The sequence below is a fragment of the Hoplias malabaricus genome, chromosome 6 (assembly GCF_029633855.1).
Source record: "Hoplias malabaricus isolate fHopMal1 chromosome 6, fHopMal1.hap1, whole genome shotgun sequence".
NCBI lineage: Eukaryota > Metazoa > Chordata > Actinopteri > Characiformes > Erythrinidae > Hoplias > Hoplias malabaricus.
Genome location: NC_089805.1, coordinates 39,126,920 through 39,136,308, shown reverse-complemented (window position 1 = coordinate 39,136,308; position 9,389 = coordinate 39,126,920). Strand labels below are relative to the sequence as shown.

Below are 9,389 nucleotides of genomic sequence, written 5' to 3'. Positions count from 1 at the left end.
TCATTTGATGTCGGAATGTCTGAGCTCAGAGTAGGATATTTCAACTGGAATGCCCAACTCTGAGCTCCTACTTGGAAAGTCAGGAGAGTCTCACGCACCCAGAGTTCAGAATTCAAGATCTAAATCATATCATTCAGTTTTTTAGAACTTCTATCTATTCGTGTCTCATTAAATCAGTGGTACACACAGTACTATCCCACTGCTGGATGTGGATGTGCTTCCATGCTGTTTGGATGCGTAAAATATTGCATAAAGTGCTAATTGGGAACAAGCTAACAATAAAAACCTGGGGCATAGGGTTTTCTGAATGTTTACGTGGTCAGCTTGGGTGTGACATCATTCAAAACTCTGACAACTTACGAGGTACGTGGAACACAGCACATTTCAGCTGAAACTTTACCTTTTGTTCTCTTGTATGGTTTGTGAATCCTGTGTAATTTATTATAATTTGAATTTGTGAATTCATATGAATTTCTCCACCTGGAATACTAACAGCAGGAGCAAAAGTGACCGACCACAAACTGCAGAGTTTCTCACCGCTGTAGCAGAGGTGACCAAGCGTGAGCTGAAGTCTTTGTCACCACAGTTGTGGAGTTGATTGGACTCGAGTTGGGGATTGTCTCACCGTGGACGAGGTGGACTAGTCTTAAGCTGGAGACTTTCTCACAGTGAAAGTGTTGCGGACTAGGTATCACCTGGAATCTTACACACCGCAGTGTTGAAATTAACTGGCCTTGAATTAGGGCTTTCTCCTAACCCAATGAAATTGTAAGTGCAGTAGTGGAATTGACTTAGCCTGAGTTCAAGACTTTCTCACCACAGCGGCGGAGCTGATTGGTCTTGAGACGTGGCTTACTGTCTCTGGTAGTGGAGTTGACTATAGGTTTATCCTGTGGGTTTCCTCACAGTGCTGTTGGGTTTGACTAATCCTTACTTTGTGTGCACACCGAAAGCGATAAAATGGCTCAGCTAGGGTGACCAGACATCCTCTTTTACCCAGACATGTCCTCTTTTTTAGACTTAAAAAAAATGTCAAAGGGAGGAATTTCACAAACGTCCGGGATTTTGTTTTTCTAGAGCTTACATAGAATTTTGAGAAGCGTTTCGTTCACAAACTAGTCCCGCCCTCCCCTACTCTGATTGGTTCGCTTGAGTGAGAAGGGGGCGTGGTGAAGTAGTCTAAAATCTTCTGATTGGACGGTCTGACTGTAGAGCTACCATTATTGGTCGATAACCTTCTCTGTAAACATTTAATTGGTCAGTCTGCACGTCAGTAGTCCTTGTTTACGTCAGGCAAAGCTCATGTACCTACCCTCATCTCGAGCAGCTATGCCGAAACATAAATGTAAGTTCTCGGATGAATTAAAAAAGAAATTTCCATATTTTCCCATGTGTAGCAAATAAAGGTGTAAAGGACCTAAAAGCACACATAGGTCCAGCTAAGCATACAACGGCAGCGAGGAGCAAGAGCTCACCCCCCACCCCCCACCCTGAGACGTGTCCTCTTTTTCACCATCTCAGATCTGGTCACCCTAGCTCAGCATTGCCCATGCAGCAGGTGATATGTCGCTGGTGGGCGTGTCCAGACTAAATTGAATCACCAAGCAAACCACCTTTTTAAAGGAACAGTGTAAGAGCATAGGCTTTATTTATTCAGCTATATTATGTAAAAATAACTGAATATTATTTTTAGCTAACACAAATGTCAACTTTAATTTGGGCATAATGTCATTTATCAAAAAAGTAGCTCTACTTAAACATTCAAAGCAAATATTATTTATACTTTCAGTTGTAATAAACAACAAAACATACTGTATACTTAACTTTAAACAAGTCCGGATGCAGTAATTATGGATCTCTCCTTCGTTTTGAGAAAGGAACAAATCTTCAGCAGGAACTAAACTGAGTGGAGGGGTTCTGAGGGATCGTGAAGACCTGCTTTCTGATTAATAGTCACTGCTGCGCATCACTGCTCATTTGCATAGATTAGAGCAGAGCTGAACTTCATTGCGTCGCTTAATTCGCCCACTTCGCATTGCTCATTTTCGCATCACTCAACATGATTTTCATTGAAAATGAATGAATTCTGGTCACCATGTCCCTTTTCCGCTTTCGGTGGAGTTAGGGCAGACTGCTGATAAATTTTGACAGACTGATGGTAAATAATTTTTTTTTACTAGTCTAATGGATGATTATAATATCTCACCACTTTTATCCTTTATTTATCCTCTCATACGTTCAAATCAAGTGAATGCATTTTCTTCACAACCTCTCATTCTGGCATCAGACCAATATAAGGAACTGTTTGATATTTTATGCTGGAATAAGATCAAACTGTGGAGCACACATTAAGTCTAAATGTAAAAGCTGTTTTCATGTCAGATAAACAGTCAATTTCCATACACAAGTTCTTTCTAAGTAAACACTGTTATGTAAACATCGTATGCACATCCACCTTTCTTGCTCAGGGTGTTTGTAGGCCACAGGGCCCATGTGACCAGTCCTAAATCAAGCCATGGAGGCATACACAGTTCATACTGAAATACTAATTTAGAGGTGTGCTAGCAGAAGAGACATGGATTCTGAACGTGAAAGATAAATGTGTTAATACTAGTGCTACTCAATTCCCTGAGCAAATTACGTGTTTGAGAAACTGGAAAGCGGTAATCAACAAAACAATTCTCTCATTGCTGCTCCTGGTTCAGTCCCATGCTTTTGAGGATTTAACACTTTAAAAATAAAAGTGCCAGAAAGGGTGTGGATGATATAGGACGACCACTCCTGCCTTCCTCAAAAACTTTTTAATGGATTTTTTTTAGACTCAGCACCTAATGCCTTTCACCAATGGACTTTTCTAGTGATTTCACTGTCGCAGACAAACTTTCAAAGTCAGTCACATGAGTCTTGTTGGACTTGCGTCACACTTCCGTCATCTTGATTATTTTGTTTGAGTGTGTCAGGGTTAGGGGGTCAGTCTTTTTCTCATGTTGATACTCCGATAAAACCAGTTGTGCTTAATATTATCACAAGTCTTTAAACTTTGCTCCTGCAAATTGTGATGTGGACATTGTAAATAATAAAACATTGAAAAGTACTGTATTTAATGTAAGAATATTGCTTATATTTAGAGTTAATTATGTTCATATGAGGCTGATTATTAAAAAAAAAAGTGTGATCTACCAACATGTACGTCTCAATGTTGACAAATTGGCAGTGACAGTGTGGACGTGGTAGGCACTAATAAAATTGATGGTGAAGAGGCAGTCACTTATAAGTGGCAGTGGTGTTGTGCGTTAAGTGGATCAGCCTGTCACTTGGCGCAGTGGTTTTAAAGTCCAGTTGTGTTCCCTAAAGCTCCTCTTCTACAGAAGGCGTTATAAATATCTGTATGCTTTCATTATAGAACATGCAATATAAAATAATAAATTATAAATCCTGCAGATGAAATTGGGTGTTTAAATTAACACAACTTAAAAATCTACAACTGATATACAACATGATACAATTAAAGTGCCACTCCGGGGGACTGTCTGTGAAGTTTGATGTGTCCTACCTGTGGGTTTCCTCCCATGATGGATTGGTTACTCAAAAAGTGTCCATAGGTAGGTGTGTGTGTGTATGAGTCACCCTGTGAAGGACTGGTGCCCCCTTCAGGGTGGCTCCGGACCCACTGCAAACATGAACTGAATAAGTGCTTACAGACAATGAATGAATGATACAATTATGTTCCCCATCTAAAAATGCTGTACATGTACCAGTGACAGTACCAGGAATCTAGTTTCTAAATCACAGTTTGCAACTAAAATCTCAGAGTTTTTACAATGATTTTGCAAAGACTGATAAACTTGCAGGGTCACTAATTGCAAGACTACAACTAGAGTCCTCAATGTGCTCTCAGAAACAGTGTAACACTCAAGGGTACATATTACATCTAGTTAGGGAACATAACATTGGTACATTGCAAGTTTGTAGCCTCACACAAACATAAGTATATCCTTTTTTTTGTTCATTAAATACAACACTGCAATGTTAATTGCACGGTAGTGCAGCAGGTAGTGTCGTAGTCACACAGGAGTCTGTGAGGAGTGTGGTATGTTCTCCCTGTGTCCGTGTGGGTTTCCTCCGGGTGACTGTCTGTGAGGAGTGTGGTATGTTCTCCCTGTGTCCGTGTGGGTTTCCTCCGGGTGACTGTCTGTGAGGAGTGTGGTGTGTTCTCCCTGTGTCTGCGTGGGTTTCCTCCGGGTGACTGTCTGTGAGGAGTGTGGTGTGTTCTCCCTGTGTCTGCGTGGGTTTCCTCCGGGTGACTGTCTGTGAGGAGTGTGGTGTGTTCTCCCTGTGTCTGCGTGGGTTTCCTCCGGGTGACTGTCTGTGAGGAGTGTGGTGTGTTCTCCCTGTGTCCGTTTGGGTTTCCTCCGGGTGCTCCGGTTTCCTCCCACAATCCAAAAACACACGTTGGTAGGTGGATTGGCAACTCAAAAGTGTCCATAGGTGTGAGTGTGTGTGTGTTGCCCTGTGAAGGACTGACGCCCCCTCCAGGGTGTATTCCCGCCTTGCACTCAATGATTCCAGGTAGGCGCTGGACCCAGCGCGACCATGAACTGAATAAGCGGTTACAAATAATGAATGAATGAATGAATAAATTAAATTTAATTAAATGTATACAAAATCTCCACACTGCAACTCCAGGAAGACTCATGATTATATTCAGACTTTGTCTGTGACAGTAAAAGTGCTTGAAAAGTGTTTTGGTGTAAGGCTCTCATTATTCTTACTTACAAAATCAACTAAATGTGTAACCTGAGCAGGGATGCTGAATACAAAGTGCTAGCTCTGCAACAACAGTGAGCGAAATGCATCCCTCCTTTGGAAGCAACTAGTAATAAGTGCATCACTGTGACCTCACTGTCCCCGAAAGATTACATATCCCATACACTTTCCTATTTGGAGCCACTTTGGAGGGAACTTTTGCCCTAGTTTCAGTGGGTATTTGACATTTTGTCCCATTCTGCTCATGCTGGAGCAGTCAGTCGACCATACAGCCATGATGAACAATGCATTAGGAGCCACATTTGTCTGTCAAGCTTTGTGCCTGCTGCACCCAGAGGCGGGTGCCTTTTTGGGCAAGCCCTTTGGTTGGGCCTCCTCCCAGCAGCTGTCCACACAGACGGCCACACACACAAACGCCCTGCCAGGCTCAGTAGGAGGAGAGAGCAGGGGGCTTTCAAATGGAAATGCCTCGGTGCTGCATTACACACGCTCAAACAGACAGAAGCGTTTAAAGACGAGCAATGTAACTTTGAAATAATGAAATAGCCAGAGGACAAGGACATGCATGAAACAAAACTGAATACACAGAGGGGATGCATGAGTGGGCAAATTTAGGGGGAAAACCAGCCTGTGTGATGTGGGCATGTACTGGCTTGGACCGCAGCATCTGTCCCTGTCGGTGTGAACAAAAGACTTCATCAAACCAACACTGTCCCACAACGAATCAGATCTGAATTTCCCCATCTCCAGGGATGAAAATGTAGCTGAAACATAACATACTGTGGACTATCTCTCCTTTCTTTTTATTCTCACTTCTTTTCACCTCTCTCTCTCTCGTAATCTCTTCTTGCTGGAGATAATCCACTCTTCATTTCCTTCAAGTCACAAAGGAACAATATGTCAGCAATGGTCATTCATTTTTACACACACACCAAAACACACACAGACACTGCTCCATCCTAGTGTCACCAAAATCCATTCTTGGGGGAGTCATAAGAGTTTGATCGCTGAAGTCAGTTTCATTACTGTACATCTGTCACCACGGAAACCGGCACCATGGCCAGTGGAGAGGAAGCAGCGAGCAGTTTAAATACTTCAGCACGTCTATCACAGCTTGGCCCCACAGGCCAGAGACAACACCAGCAGGAAGACAAGGAAACTCCATTATCACCCCTCTCTCTCACGCACTCACTCTCTCTCTCTCTCGCCTGCTCACCCTCTCCCTTCTTTACTTATTCCTCTAACCCTGACAAGGTGCTGACCAAACAGTCTGCAAGTCTTCTCTTCTTCTGCACCTACCAGACTTGGTAATTAAAATTTCTAAAAGCTTCTTTTAAGGAAAAAAACCCTATAGTTTTGCATATAATGGCAATTCAAAACTTTCTGCATGAAAGCCTCTTTGGTAAGCCACTTCAGTAAACTCAGACATTCCTACCAGACGCATAATGTATGTGAAATAACCCTCAAATAATAAAAAAAAAAGACTTATACAGAGCTCGACGGGACTAAGTAGCATCTTCAGTGCAAGAAGTCCCCATGTTCCAATTTCAAGGTCAATCTTTTAAGAAATAAACAGGCTCTTCATTTACACTATAAAGCCTCCTTTCAACTTCATATTCAGTCCTATTGGGATGCAGGCCAGAGTGTGTGTGCGTGTGTGTGTGTGTGTGTGTATATATACCAGAAATACTCCGCATTGTGGGGACCAGAGCCTGTTTACATACTCACATTGTGGAGACGTCTCTTTGGTGTGGGGACTACAAGATCAAGGTCATGGCTGGTCTTCACAGTGTGAACCATTACATTTTAAGGTGAAGGTGTGTTAAGATCAGGGTAAGGGTTTGTCTCTGGTTATTAAAACACGGGTAATTCTCAAAAGAATTACTGGACGTCCATGTAACTGTTGTTTACATTTATGTACACAACAGTTACATTGCAAATAAAATGCTGAGTAAAGATTCTCCCACAGGGTCAAATGTGTGAAAGTGTAACTCGAGGCAGGAAAGGCAGAGGAGTAATTTTGTAGACAGGAGGCTGTCTGCAGCAGAGGGAGGTGATAACTGTCTCTCGATGATAGGTGGAGGTGGAGGGAGTGGGAGGGAAAACATGTGTTATTGGATCATGCAATTTCCCTGCCTCTTGTCTGAAGTGTTATTGTGTTAAACTAAAGGCCTTCAGAGTCTGAAGTGAAGAAGTGAGGGTCAGAAGATTGAAGATACATAGAAACAAGAATTGTGTCTTTTCATTGATTAAACCCAATAGATTTTGTTTTATTTTCTCCAACAACTACAAATTAAAACATTGTAATGTGATTTCAGGTTGATTTTATGGTTCTGCGGACTTATCATTGTGGTCCAGGACACAGTAGGACTTACATGAATGACATTAAATACATTTAAAAAGCCTTAAAATCTATGAAGTTTCAAAGATGCAAGTGTCCATGCCCGTTTATTTATTTAAATAATAGCCTTTCTTGAGGTAATGCATTGTTAATGTCTCATCTATAAAGAAAAGAGGGCCACTACCTAGACATCACTATGATTCTCAACATTACCTTGAACTAACGCTGTTGACATCAGGTGTTACATCTTGCCCTCCATCACCTGTTGCTACTCCACCACCTCCAGTCAGTAACTCTTCACCTCTTCACTCAAATCAGACCATTTTTAGTTGAAAATTATGGCACATGTCCACTGCGTGGCATTGGCTCTGCATGGCCCAATGCTCTCTCCCCTGGTCACTTTTTCCACTAGCACCACTCCCCCAACAAAACATAGCTAGTGACGTGGCAAAACCCCATCTCTAACATGAAGTGCAGGCTTTGAAATCCACAACAACAGTGGCTGTAACATTAGGCAATGTTTACACATCAGGAATTCACACTTTGTGCTTTTATTTTTGGAACTAAACACTGGAGTTTTTCCAGCGGCCACTGAGCCAAGGAGCGTTAGAACCTCTTTAAAAGACTACAGTGTGATTTTACAAGGTGTCGTTGTGAGTCAAATAAAATCAATTGTCATTGCTGCTGTAGCTTAGAGATTTTACAAGCTACAAGTTTGTGCTGGAGGTCTGCATTTCACAGCGTAAACAAGTGTCTCTGGCCAATCCATGCTCTGCGAGGTTCCCACATTACTTTTAGTCCCTACTCGGCTCACTTCGTACCAGGGACTAGAGTTGCCTATGGGAAAAGGAAAAGAGCCAAGCCAAGTCAAGTAGGGCCCAAGCAGTGGAAAAGTGCCATAACTGAACTTGTGAATAAGCTCCTGAAACACAACTCCTTCACATGTAGAGTGCTATCTCTACTGGGGGTGTTTAACAGACATTCCAAATTAGAGTGTCTCAGAATTGTTATACAAATGAAGGAAAATAGTTTTGCTGAGGGACTTTTGGTGTAGCATAGTGCACTAACCCAAACTGGGAATCAAACAGTCTTCTGCGTAGAAGGCCGCATTGTTAACCACTGGAAAAAAAAAAAATACCCTAATCTGTCACATTTAGCCAGAAAACGAGATCTGTGCCTGTTGAACTCCGTAATGTATAGGTATCCTGAGTCAGCTCTTCACTTCGGTGCCAGCCCAGCAGGAGCTTCACACCCCTCTCACCTTTCAACCTGCAGCCCTCTCTGTCTGGATGCTTTTCAAACCCGGCTTTTATAAAGATGCTGCTTTGAAGCCAGTGAAGAGAAGCGCCAAGCCTTCAGAGAGACTGCAGTGTGAAAGAAAGAGTTACCTAGTTTGAAAGAGAGAAAGCAAAGAAAGGGAGAAAGGCAGGGAGCTTGAGAGAGGAGTAAGAGAGAACATGAGCAAGAATAAAGAACAGAGAGAAAATGAAAGAAAGTAAAGAAACAGCTGAAGTAGAGAAAGAAAGAGAAAGCAAGAGACGTAGAAGAAGAGAATAAAAAAGTGAGGGAGAGAGTAGAAAAAAAAAAGAGTAAAAGTGAAAGCAATATATAAAGTGTGAGAGAGAAAAAGAAAAAAGAAAATGAGAGAATGAAAAGAGGGAATAATGGATAAGAAAGTAAATGAAAGATATAAGACGAAATATAGAGGAAAGGCGAAATATAAGAGGGAGAGGGCATGAGAGCCCCCTTTGGTTTTTGTTTGAGTGTGTTAGAAGCCTATGAGAAGCATGTGAGAAAGGCAGTGAAAGGCGAGATCGTGTTTGTCTCGTCCTCTCCTCCGCCGGCACACGCAGGAGCGCATAAGTCAACTTTATTAATGCTGTTTGTCTTCATGATCTCTCGTTAGTGCGCATGAATGATGGCTGGGATTGGGTTTGATGGGGACGCTGTAAGATAAAAGCACTCAAATCAAACAGCATCCTGCTGAAGAGCCACTGACCTCAATCTCTCCCTGTGTTAGGACATGAGGACTCCATATAACTCCCATACTCCTCTTACAATCACACACAAACAGGATGAAGGACTTCACAGAACACATACAGGTGCAGAGAATAGACTCAGAGCACTGAGACACTCAACCACATGGACGTTGCAGTGCTCTATACGTATAAAAATTATACTCAGTGTGCATTAATTATATCTAATAGAGCTGATGGGTTACTGAAGAGGAATCGACTCTTTCTTATATTCCCAATCTTTATATTAACACAAACTCCATATT

The 9,389-nt window shown here is 42.1% G+C and overlaps 1 long non-coding RNA gene across 2 annotated transcripts in view; it reads right to left on the bottom strand.

Moving 5' to 3' along the window:
- Positions 1-4,787: 4,787 nt before the first annotated feature.
- Positions 4,788-9,389, bottom strand: part of LOC136700344 (uncharacterized) — an 8,603-nt gene continuing 4,001 nt past the window's right edge. Inside the window, exon 4 of one of the 2 annotated variants that reach the window (XR_010803725.1) lies at positions 4,788-5,642. This is a non-coding gene — a long non-coding RNA (uncharacterized lncRNA). Of the gene's footprint in view, positions 5,643-8,756; positions 9,055-9,389 lie in introns of those variants that run through there. The other variant, XR_010803724.1, reaches the window with a different exon arrangement.